Genomic DNA, 12,401 nt, shown 5'->3' on the forward strand with positions numbered 1-12,401 from the left:
TACCTCTGGTATTCTAGAGCAGGGTATCACCAACCCGGGGGGGAGGGCGTACAAGACTTCAGGTGGACGATGGACAATTTATCGTATGGGAGGTCCCCAAGATCCTTTAAGGGTGGGGTGGGGGTGGGGGTGGGGGTGAAAGACTGAAAGCTAGATTTTCTTTGGGATTCACAATTCATGTGGAAATCGATTGCATCATACTATTTTTAATTGGAAAAATTAATTCAAGAATCATAGCTTGTAATGTTGACAAAGTTTCTTAATGTTTCCTGAATCTGGTTGATTTCTGGTTCACATAATTAACAAGTCTTTTCTCATCCATCGAATGGGTCCTGGGAATAGAAACCGAATGGATGTAGTGAAACGTGATCTAATGTGGAACCAAATATTCCAAAACTTATTCATCATCAATAACAATCTGCACATTGATGGGTGATTACTATGATTATTATTTTGATTTTTATTGATTATTGATTATTATATTAGCAATGGCATGATATATTAATTGACCCATTTGATTTATAGTTATTACTGTTCCCATTTGGTCGACAATGTAGAATTTTGTTGAATAAACTATTATGAATATTCAATTATTTGGTTTCAATTTAATTATGTGCTGCTACTACTACTACTACTAACACTATTATGTTAGGAAGCATATAGGGTGAGAATGGTAGGAGGTATCCGACTGTTCTAGGAGGTTATCATCCACGGTGTAGATGGAGTTTGTCAACCGAAGTGAAGCAAAACAAACCGGATAGAGGGAGCCTGTTGGCCCTGTATGGCAATCTTCTAATGGTGGTGTCACAAATAAAACCATGTTTCAAATTTATCATGAGTTAGTACGGAAGTAATAAGGCTCAGAAAACTGTCATAGGAATGCCCATGCCGGTGCGCAATCTGGTCTAGCTTGAAATAACAAAACATAATACAAGACATATTCTGAAAGTACATTTGAGCACTTAGATAAGTATATTTGATTTGGATCAATAGCAGGGGTATTTTGTGAGGTGTCAGACAATTTTATTTCAAAATTGAACAAACCGAGCATGCAAGGTTCCTCTCCATAAGTGAAAAAAATTTACTTTCACCATGATTAATGTTTGTGCAAAATTTCCAAAACTACAAGGCATGATTATTTAGAAAAGTGCAGACTAATGAAAGGATGAATAATTTGAGGGCAATTTTACCTCTATAATGCTACCTAGGGATTCAATCAGAGTTGCTGGTCAAGCCGCACTGATGAGCTGTGATACAGTGAAACAGTACAGTACGTGGAGGACTATATAACTATTTCATTTAATCACATAAATTAAAATACAAAGATATAATTTTATGTGTAAATTTTCAGTATTTATTCCAACAGTGCTCGATACATATGTAGAGCTAGATAGTAAGTTATGAAAATATATAGCAATTAAGCTCCACAGAATATTCTGCATTTCATTCTCGTGAAAATTCATCAGGTTTATGCACCATACATATTTTCATAACTTATTATATATATATATATATATATATATATACACACACACACCAGAAAAAGAAAAAAAATAATTGTTAGCCGAGTGTCAAAAAGTCACAATCATGACACTGTGTCCTTTGTGAGTATTATTGATTTCTCTCTCCATCTCAAAATCACAATAGTCACTCTCTAAAAGGGTATGTGTGCATGTCATGAAGTGTTTACATTAAATCAATAATCACGCATACCTGGACCCTAACCATACCACACATTGCTGTAATCCTGTGCCAATAAGCAATCCAAACCAAGAAGCTATGCGAATAAAAAGTGGACATTGGGATTACTTGTGGCAACCTTGTAATGCTCGTTTCCCTCATTTTGTCCTTTAATCCTTGCATTCCATGAGCAATGTTTCTGACAAAGGGGGTACAACTGCTGTTTGCTGGGTCGGAATATGTTCATCTAACACTTATCGTTGGCTAGTTTTTTTTTTTTTTATCTTTTAATAGTTTTTTTTTTTTTTTTAGTGTGTTAAATCAAGTGGTTTCATGCATTGTTTGGGGCAATTTCCATTAGAAAAAAAAGTAAAAAAACAAAAAACAAAAAAAACTAATCACCTCCCCAATCAAAAGTATCAAAGAGAAGACAGTGGGTCTTAGGTTTACTTTTTTTCACCTTGTAACTCTTGCTCTTTTTATTTTGTGCTTTTGTCCTTATATTCCATGAGTGATGTTTCTGACAAAGGGGGAGAATCGCTGTTTTTTTCTAGGTCAAACTATATCTAACACTTATCTTCGGCTGCTTTTTTTTCTTCTTCCTTTGAAATATATTTTTTTTTTAGCCCCCTACATCAAATCGTTTCCTGCCTTTAAAAAAATGGAAAGTAATAATCTCCCCAACCAAACCTAACAAGAGTAGAAATGAACCTCGCGTTTATTTTTTACCATCTTCTATTTTATCGAACGAGGTTTCTGACAAAGGACAAAGAATTGCTGTTTTCTGGGTCAGAATCCATCCATCTAATTCTTACGGTTGGTTAGTTTTTGATCTTGAAAGTGTATTTTTATTTTGTTTTATTTTATCTGGTTACATCAAGTAGTTTCAGGTCTTGTCTGGAGCTATGTCTATTGAACAAAAGTTCCTGGATGGATGGCTTCATAGGCAAAAATCGAAGCATATTTAATTAAAAAATTTGCCAAGAAACAGTTGCCAAATTTGTGCCAAAAATTCTCTTCACTGTTATGAAAAAAAAAAAAGTGAGTTTGCAAAGTCAGTTAACTTCAAATTTCAAATACTTGCGATTTTCTGAGTCTAAATCTATCCATATAACACTTATCGTCGGCTATTCTAATGTTAAAGTAGTACGTTCTAGCTTTTTACATCAAGTGGCTTCATGCCTTGTCTGAAACGATTTCCATAAAAGAAAACCTGACATAAGCAGAGTAAAACTGCAGTCGTTTTCAAGTTTTTCTCTTTCAGATTAGTTTCACATATAGCAAACTAAAATCAATTACAACTCTGTTGGTAGTGCAGACTTCTGGAGTTGTTAGCCCTCAATCAGCTGCATTCCTTCGAAAGATTAGCAAGATCACACTGCAGTTAAAAGGATAAGTCTTGCCTAAATAAAGTGGCACATGTAGAGTGTTCCATTGGCAGTAAGCAGTGCCTTGGCAATCATTGCAGCTGGCCACCCACCTATCCATAAGCCCTAAAATAATAATTAAAAAAAAAAAAAAAAAAAAAAAAACACAAATAAAAAACGCCATCTTTCTTTACAAAACAATTTCCAATGAGGAAAAAATCATGGAAATATCGACTTTTATATAAATTAAACATTTGTTTGCTGAAAACAGAAATAGTTATTTTTTTTTTTTATTCCATTTTTTTTTTTTGCTTAAATCCTTTGAGATGAGGCTTCAGAATTTGCGTATTTATTCTTTTGCAAACTGTTATCCTCATCTACATAGTGGTTCTTGTTGTTTTACTATGTTTTGGCAAACTTATCCTCTGGCCTTCTTCACGTGATTAACCGCAACTGAATAGGAATGAGGAGTCTTGTAATTGTATCTCGAGTAATTGCGGCCTTCCATAGTTATTGTTGTCTCACTGGGTTTTGGCCAACTAATCCTCTGGCCTGCTTTGGGTAGAATTGAAACTGCTATCTTCAGACAATACTCACCTGGATCTGTAAATACTCAACTCCCATCCAAGTACACCAAAAGCTCCAAAGGTAATCAAGGTTGGATTTTGTGATCTTATAATCCATACTTTGCGTTCTAATCTGATTTTTTGTCGGATCCGTACTGAATGGTATTACATTTTTTGTTTTTGCAATCCTTTTGAGATGAAGTTTTATAATTTGTGTATTCATTTTTTTTTGTCAACTGTTATCCTCATGTTCACAGTTGTTTTTAGTTAAGTAATTAATGAGGATACAGTTACAAGACTCCGCATTCCCATCTAGTTAATCACCTGAAGAAAGTCAGAAGATGAGTTGGCCGAAACATGCTTCTTTTTTTTCTTTTTTTTTTTTTATTTGTTCAGAGTTTCAAAAATACTGAGCTGGTAGAAGGCAAACAGATGCATAAAATGTTTGAAACTAATATATTTTGAACCAGCCAACCACCCAGTGTTTTCTGGTCATAAAATACACTTACACATGATATTTTTATTTATGCAGATTTCATATTTATCATTATAGAGCCAAATCTCTATTGATTACTATATCGTCCCCAATATATAGTAGGGATTTCAAAAGTAAAAATAAAAAAAATATGACTTGAATCCCATCAGCTAGAATTTAAACCAAACCTGTAGCTCTCGCCTTATTTGTTATCGCCTGAGCTAAGTTCATATGCATATAAAAACATAAAAAAAACAATGCTGTTAAGGATATAAATGTATATTTACACATGCGTAGAAGTAATATGTATACCAAGTTCCAATCGTTTTCAATTTTGACCTCCTTAGCAGCTATTTTTTCCAGCTAAAAACCAAATCGAATTTGCTCCGCAGGTCCAAATCCCCTATATCTCAAGTTTTAAATCTGTAGACCAAAAATTAACAAAGTAGTTTGGTAGAAACCCTTCCTCACAGAGAAGGTCACTTTATTTATACACATATATACATATACACACACAGATTTCGTGCATATTTTATGCAATTATCTATTTCATTACTTATATTTACATATGAGTATGTTATGCATAGTGCTACCAGATCAGGCTATCTGAAGGCACTGGTTTCCTTACCCAGAATGCACCAAACATTGATGTTATTGGGTTTATTCCCCTTCGCAAAACTCAATCATGTTCTGCGAAACTAAAACAAAAATTTTTGTCTACAAAACAACCAAACCAAACACTATGAATAAATAATTAAAGATATAAAGAACTTGAAGCATGAAAGCATTTTTTTCACAAAAATTACATGTTCAGAATTAAATAATCAAAACAAGGGTTATATGCCGCAGAATAAAACAACCAAGCCATATTATATCTGTGGTACCCCTACACATAATATGGGGTTATGGACTGGGAGAATTGATAAGGTACAAACAGGCTGCCCGGCGTTGCCCAGTTGTAAGATGTGCTTAAATATGATATTTTAATTAATGTAGCTTACGTATTTATTTATTACGAAGACAATTCTCTATCGATTTTTATATTGAACCTAATATATAGTAATGAGATCAAAACTAAAAAAAATAAATGACTTGGGTGCCATCAGTTAGAATCGAAACCAAAACTTACAACTCTCCAACCTCATTCCATAGCTTCCGAGCCACGCTCGTACGCATGTAGATATATATACGCACAGCATAATCGTGTTGAAACACCGATTCTTATCAGATCACCAAAGTTAAGCAACGTTGAGCCTGGTTGTACCAGATGGGTGACCATTTAGGAATTCTAGGCACTGTATGTGCTCTCTGCTTATCTCGGCATTCATTTCCAGTCGTCCTGAACATACACTTTACTTGCCACTGGTATTTAACAATGTCGACTCAGGAGAGGTGTGGTTGGAGATTGTGCACCTCCTGTCACAAAAATTTCACGCGCAGGCACTACTTCATGGGTATCCATAGTCTGTCAAAGACTGAAGGAGCCTATAAAAGCTGGAATCTCCTAATCGTTGAAGATAAGATTCAAGCAAGCATGCAAACCCGGACTGTGCACAGAATTTTATAATTATATAGACAAAATCGATCATCATTCTCTTGTGGTGCTTGCTCGTATATTGTCATTAGATATAAAGAAAGTGTTTTCAAACAAATCAATAATTAATATTCAAAGTAACGAATCAATTTTGCATGGCTGTCATGTGATTTTTGTATTGTGTTCACAAATCAATTGTTATGAATGTGAAACTACAATGACCATGGAAATTTAAATTCAGTGTCAACTCAGATTACAATTTGGTATACTTTATTCCTGATATTGAACACTCTAGTGCAATGGATTTAGCATCATTATATATATATATATATATATATATAGCTATTTTTAGAATATTTTTAAATAATATGTTTAAATTTTCCCAAATGGTTACGGAACAATTGTAACACATAAGGAAATACACCATGTTTTGTTGTTCTTGATTTTTGCAAAATATTATTGTACGTATGTTCGATTATGCAAAGCGATAATCATTAAGCTTAATTGAGTCAATTAATATTGATTGATTTTATCGGTATATGAACATTACCAAATTTTAATATATAAAAAAAATTTTGGTAAAAAATATTAAGATATATATATATATATATATATATATATATATATATATATAAGTAGGAGTGTGCGTGTGTGTGTGTGTGTGTGTGTGTGTGTGTGCAACTCTCCTACAGCCCGTACCCGACATGATGATGGTCCCCCATTTAAGAATGGTGCACACCGTTTTCAAGATCAAGGTTGTAGCCTATATATATATGCATAGCCCACACCATTGGACCAATCATGATTAAACCTGGCATAGTGGTCTCTGACCTACGGATGGTACACACTATTTTTTCAAAGTCATGATCAAGGTCAAATGTTAAGGTCAGAAATATGCTGTATGCTTGGGTACCCTCAAAGCAAAGTGGGTACCTGAGTGTACAGCAAAGTCCCATGCAAAGCACGGGTATCTATGCTGTGCACAAATTTTATATATATTTTCAAATCTAGTTCCAAATAAATAGTATACACAAAGGTAATGGTTGTTCACAGCTGTTTCAAAGCAGGGTTTATTTTAGGTCATACAATATAACATACAAGTAAGAAACGCCGATTCTTTTCAGTACGTAACTTTTCAAAATAAAATTTTCCCAAGTGCCTTACGAAAACCCACCCGAAAACAAAACTAAATTACAAGAAAAGTCTTCAACAATACTAAAGTAGAAGCTATATATATATATATATATATATATATATATATATATATATATTTGCAATGTACACACGTAATTAATATGCATTATCTCTCCGTCTCATATATTACAGCTACAAGCCTCTAAAAATAGGCGGGGACAGTCTGTCTGAATGAATTATTTGCATCGCTTAAGCAATAAAGTGAAGGCTCTCTCCCTTGGTTGAACACTCTAAGACACATTTGAGATAGTACCAATTTAAAAGCAGTATTCACAGGCCTCATTCACACAGCTTATCTCTTGGTCATACAATTATAGATGTTGGAGTGCAAGATTTGAGATCTTTCTTAGGCTCAAACTAAATAGTTAATAGAGCAGTTGTAGAACCATACTGATGAGCGAATCAAGCTTGTTTGTTAATATAAACCAAATTTAATTATTAATATTCATAAATTATATATATATATATATATATATATATGTGTGTATGAAAACAATAGGAGTGGGAAATAAAGTCACAGAATTATATATTGGTGGATATAGATTGGTTCATTTATTCAATAAGGGAATACAATCGATTAGTTGGGGGATAGAAGGGACTCTTTATGCCAAGGCATTTCGAAGCCTTATGCTTCTCATCAGAAGAGTAGAGAATATGCTAGGCGTCCAGTGTTGGATTCATTAAGAACGAAATAGATAAAAACAAATTAAAATTATAAATGATGTTGAAGGGGGAGGGGCAATTCTAAATAAAAAAGGAGGAGTGTATTATATATAGTGTAGTGCAGAAAGGTGTATAGAGTCTTTATCATAGTCTTAAGTGTATGCAGTATATGTTTTAGGGTTAAAGTTGGGGCTTAACTGGGTGTGTGGTAGTTCTAATTTAACGGCGTGTAAGGTGTCTATTATCTGTGGAGGGGCATTTCGCCTTAAATCACCATCGTAATATCCTTCCCAAAAGTATACACTAATACATAGTGCTGTTGCCATCTCGCTTGCATCTGTAAAAAAATTCCTCTTACGCTCTAAGCTACTAGATATATATATAAGATGAGCAGGTCGCCCGCCATTGCCCGATCGTAAAATACGCATAGATATCATTTCAGTTCATACAGAAACTGAGACATGTGCATGTAAGTATTGTTTTCTTTTTAAACAGATCACTTCTTGTAAGTAAGAAAAAATACTCAAGCTGAAATCAAAACCAAAACCTGACGACAATGAGTCAAGTACAATAACCATTGGGCCAGCTTGACACGATCTTTAAAAAATGTTTTCAAACCTACTTATACTTAGCAAAGAATCTGTAATGGGAACAATTCACACATGCGTATTCGTGAAACAGTCGACAAACATAAAAATCTGATGACTCCATCCCGACCCCAAGTACCAATTTTTCAATTTTGACCCTTTAGCAGCTCCTTTTTTTTTTTTTTTTTCAGATAAAAACCGATTAAAAAGTCTTTCACATGTCTGAATACTCTATATAAAATTTCAAGTTTGTAGATCAAAAATTTGTTGAGTATATAGGTTGAGAAGTGTCCTCTCACACACACTTTTATAGATATGTTGTAAGCAGTAGCTCTCCCTACATGAAAATATTTGTTTACAAGTTTGATGACCTTTACGTGTTACATTTTTTTTAAAAATATGTTTATTTTTGTTCCGTCTACGATGCCATGTATAAAAGAAAATCTGGTTAAATTAAAAAAGCTCATTTCATTTCAACTCCCGATTTCTGATTAATATTTACGTGATGATCGCCATTTTCCTCATAACTGAAAATTTAACATAAACAGGTATTTTTCTTCAGATTTTTTTGCTCAAAAAAGATATTTTAGAATGTTGTAATATTTTTGTATATAATGATAGGGCATAATTGAAAAAAAAAAAAAAAAAAAATTGGAAGGTTTTACTTATAGACAATGGTGATAGGAACTGACCAACCAAATGGAGCCATGTTCTGCTAGCAACCAATCAGAAATCGGAATTGTTCCAGAACTGTTTTTGATATTTCAGGATTCATGCATATAATTTTTGTGTTCACATACGAAAGATCTTTGCTCTTTGTCTGCAAAATTTTACAGTCCATAACCTATACAGATCAGCTACCCATTGGAAACTTTTCTGAAATTAAACATGGCTTTCAATTAAAAAAAGAGGTGAAATGTTTTAGATGTCTTTTATATCTAAATATTAATTTACTTGTCATTATGTCCAATTTTTTTTTTTTTATTATAGTTTTTATTTTTAATTAAATAAAAAGAATGTGCAAGTGAATTGACATCTGTTCCTTTATAATTTTTATTAAAAAGATTATTCGGAAAAAAAACAAAAAAAAAACAATGTGTGTTAACGGTAGCTGAATGAATTGGGTGCTTGCTAATGAAGCCAGAGATGGCATCTGTTGCGGGTTTGAATCTACTGATGCTGATCGTGACACCCTGCACTAATGATTCCCGAAAGGATAATTCTCCCCACTCTTTATCTGTGCCTAAACCTAAACGTAGATTCCATGAACTAAGCTTCTTTCTTAGAACTGCATGCCTGTGGAATTGTCTTTCATTTTCCTGCTTTGCAGCTGACTACAATATGGTTGTCTTCAAGTCCAACATAAACAAGTTCTTGATGAGCCGTTCCACTAAAGTTAACAAATTTACCAAATTGCCATTACTAACGATTACTATATTGTCCAATTGACTACTGTACACTCTTTAACCCTTATCGTCAAGTGGTCTTTGGGCCTTGATAAGTGGTTAAAAAAAAAAAAAAAAACCCACTAGTGTCTATAGGTATTTAATAATTATTATAGTTAATAATATATAATATATATATATACTAGCATGGGTTCCCGGCATTGACTGGGTGTGTGGAGGTGTATGTTGAGCAAAAAAAAAAAAAAAAAAAAAAAAAAAAAAAAAAAAAAAAAAAAAAAATCAATTTTTTTAACTTTGACCCCCATTATGACCCCTTAAAATTTATTGTTTTGGGCTCAAATCAATTTATTGAGTTAGATCCATGTCCAAGGAATCTATATCTAAAATTTCAAGTGTTTAGACCGAAAATTGGTCGGAGAAGTTTGGTAGAGTTCTCAAAGGTAAAATCGTTGAACTTTGACCCCTTAACAGCCAAATTTCTGTCCAAAAACCGATCACATACATTTTCCTAAATCTCAGTACCCTGTATATCAAATTTCGAGTCTGTAGACTTAAAATTGACAGAGTTATTGCATAGGGAAATGTACACACACACAGACAGACAGACACTTTCACTTTTATAGATATATAAATATATATTAGTGCCAAGACGAGTAATTGGAATCAGAAGTCAAAAAAAAAAAAAGGAAATCAGAACTTTTGGGAGTATCGGAAAAAATAGCGCCCATTTTTCAATGCCAAAAACGATTTCTTTAATTGCTTACCTTTGATTTTTATCTTAAAATTTAATTTTCCACGGCTCATAATCAAATGATAAATATTCATTCCAAAAGTGCATGGTTTTTATTAGTGAAAAAATATATACATGTTTTTACAGTAATCTGCAAAAGAGAAAAAGAAAAATCTACAACTACATACTAAGATATTTTTAAAATAATCATAATCGGTAATTGTATTGGAATCGGGAAAAATATTTGAATTGTTTCATCACTAATTATATATATTATTATTACACACACGCAACATACATGTAGAACATTAGGAAAAAATATATCGACTTACCATTTATATTTTAGTATCTCACCCTGGAAAATAAAGAAAAAGGAAATTATAAATTATTTGTTTTGTTCTTTGTGTGTGTTTTTTCTTTGCTAACAAAAAACAAAAAAAAAAAAAAAAAAAAAAAACAACGGTTTGAAATATTTTTTTATAAAATTAAGAAAATATTTCGTCAGAGAATTCAACTTAGGGGAAAATCTTTTAAGAATTCACACGCATAATTAAATACTAGGAGCGTTCCAAAAGTAATGCTTCCTATTTTTTATTCAATCCGAATGGATCATAGGGGATTGCAAATAGCATTGTTATGATGACTGTACTTATGCATTCATGACCAGAAAGTTACATTTCCTTGTTGCAAATATTGCCAGTGTGAAAGCAATCTGTCAAGGATATGCACCAGAAGCAGAGAAGCGTCATTGAATTCCTCCATGCAGAAAAAATTTAACCAAACAACATTCACTGGCGCCTGTTGCATATTTACAAAGCTGATACTGTAAGCCCAGCTGGGAGATAGGTTCGTTGATTTCAGAGTGTCGACAGAGACGTGATGACAAAACTCACTCCAGTCTTTTACAACTGAGACATCGTTCATTGCTGACAAAAGTGGATTAAGAATGGTGGTGACTATGTAAAAAAATAATTTCTGGAACACAAAAGGTCGCTCGCTTTAATGGTATCAGTCCCGTCTTCATAGGTCTTCAACTTTTTTAGTAAAAAAAATAGGAGGCATTACTTTTGGAATGACCCTTGTACATAAAATTTAAAATAGAAGTACAATGAAAAAACTGAAATGGTTAAAATATTTTAATGATAGTATACACATGAATAGCTTGATAATAAAGAATGTTTAAGATTTTTTTTTTTTTTTTTTTAATCTGACTAAAACTAAGTGATGACTATTTTTGTTCCTTGCACGGTCGGATATTTTCCCCTCTTTAATACCATATGCATTTTCAGTTTTATTACACTACATTTTTTTTTAAGCAAATATCCTACATCATTGTGTTATGTTGATTAATCAAACTATTATTCTCATCTTGGTGTTATTAGCATAATGTTTCGGTTGCTGCAACCTGCGACCTTCTTCAGGTGTTGAAAACATGCTTCTTTTTCTCTATTAAGGAAAAGAAGGTTGGCTCTGCATTACAAGAATCCGAAACGTGAGTTTGAGAGTGGGTTGTAGATGATAAAGAAGGTTTAATCTTCAGGGGTCACTAAGATATTTTTTAAAGTTTTCCTATGACTCAATTTTTCGGGATAGCTGTACTAATTGTTAATATTGGTGAAACAGAGGATCGATACCCATGCATATTTTTGTTTTTTTTAAAAAGCACAATGCAAGGGGGAGGGCAACTCCAAGGAAAAAAGTTTTTTTTTGTGAAGTTACCTCCCTTGCTACTAACACCCAAGATGATTAGAACAATAGTCCGATTAATCAACATAACACAAGCATTCACATCTCATCTCAAAAATTTAGAATTGCATGCTACATCATTATAAAAACAAAAGATTAAGCAATGAAATTTGTCATACAAGTGTATTTTCGTACAACATATCAGAATATGCCACTCAAAATCTCCAGAAATTAATGTTTTTCAAGTAATTACAGTAAATGCATAAAAATATGCTGTAATACATTAAAAATATCATGCATCCATTTAAAAATGCTGAATTGTAATGCATTTTACATCCATCCATCCATAGCCTTGAGCCCATGGAGGGGTATAAGCCATCCACAACTTAGATGCTTTTATAACAAGTTCTTTTTTCAGGGTTAGGGTACTGGCCTCATGCCCAACCTTCCCAGAAGGTACATACAGCACCTAGTCTTCTCAAATGGTCACCCATCTGTTACTGGACAGGCTCA

General features: G+C 33.1%; 1 protein-coding gene across 6 annotated transcripts in view; it reads right to left on the reverse strand.

Annotated features, from left to right (window-relative positions):
- The window catches only part of LOC145298702 (uncharacterized), a 324,302-nt gene that overhangs the window by 195,328 nt on the left and 116,573 nt on the right, over window positions 1–12,401 (reverse strand). For 5 of the 6 annotated variants that reach the window (XM_080144343.1, XM_080144342.1, XM_080144337.1 and 2 more), the window contains exon 2: window positions 10,535–10,557. The gene's annotated coding sequence lies outside the window, so the exon portion shown is untranslated. Of the gene's footprint in view, window positions 1–10,236; window positions 10,355–10,534; window positions 10,558–12,401 lie in introns of those variants that run through there. The other variant, XM_080144341.1, reaches the window with a different exon arrangement.

The sequence above is a fragment of the Euprymna scolopes genome, chromosome 2 (assembly GCF_053919585.1).
Source record: "Euprymna scolopes isolate OS-2025 chromosome 2, ASM5391958v1, whole genome shotgun sequence".
Taxonomy (NCBI): Eukaryota; Metazoa; Mollusca; class Cephalopoda; order Sepiida; family Sepiolidae; genus Euprymna; species Euprymna scolopes.